The 571-nt window shown below is 78.6% G+C and overlaps 1 protein-coding gene across 1 annotated transcript in view; it reads right to left on the reverse strand.

Moving 5' to 3' along the window:
- The window catches only part of SEMA6D (semaphorin 6D), a 94,358-nt gene extending 94,225 nt beyond the window's left edge, over positions 1–133 (reverse strand). Inside the window, exon 1 of the mRNA XM_015411784.1 lies at positions 81–133. The gene's annotated coding sequence lies outside the window, so the exon portion shown is untranslated. The remainder of the gene's footprint in view (positions 1–80) is intronic.
- Between the last annotated feature and the right edge of the window lie 438 nt (positions 134–571).

Here is a 571-nt window from a genome sequence, read left to right on the forward strand (position 1 = left end):
CCGCCCCGGCCAGTCCCCGCCGCTTGGCGCCCCCTGCCCGGGAGGAGGGCCCGCCCGCGCCGGTCCGCTGCGGCCCCTACCTGGAGAGCGAGGCGACGGCCGGGCTGGAGCCCTCCTGGGCCGGCCACCTCCGCGGCAGCTCCGCTCTCCTCCTCCTGCTGCTGCTGCCCGAACTCGCGGCGGCGCTGGTGGCGGTGGCGGGACGCGGCAGCCAAACAAACCCGCGCCAGGCGGAGGGCGGTGTAATCCGAGCCATCTCCAGGCGCTCCGGCGGGCGGGCGAGGGCGCGGAGGGGGAGAGGTAGCCGCCGCCGCTCCCCTCCCGACCAGCAGGCGGCCGGAGAGAGGGAGGGAGGGAGAGAGGGAGAGAGCGCCGCCCCCCTCCCGCTCCGCCCCCGGCCCTCCCCGCCGCCGGCAGGGGGCAGCTGGCCCTCCCTCGCCCCCTCTGACCCGGCCCTGCCCTGGCCCCGCGCTCGCCTCCTCCTCCTCCTCCTCGGCCGAGGAGCCGCTCCAGCCCCCAAGCCCCGCCGCGCTGGCAAAGGCTTCAGGCTTGGTGGCCGCGAAGGAAGGAG

The sequence above is a fragment of the Gekko japonicus genome, unplaced genomic scaffold, assembly GCF_001447785.1.
Source record: "Gekko japonicus isolate JY-2015 unplaced genomic scaffold, Gekko_japonicus_V1.1 scaffold266, whole genome shotgun sequence".
NCBI classification, from domain to species: Eukaryota; Metazoa; Chordata; class Lepidosauria; order Squamata; family Gekkonidae; genus Gekko; species Gekko japonicus.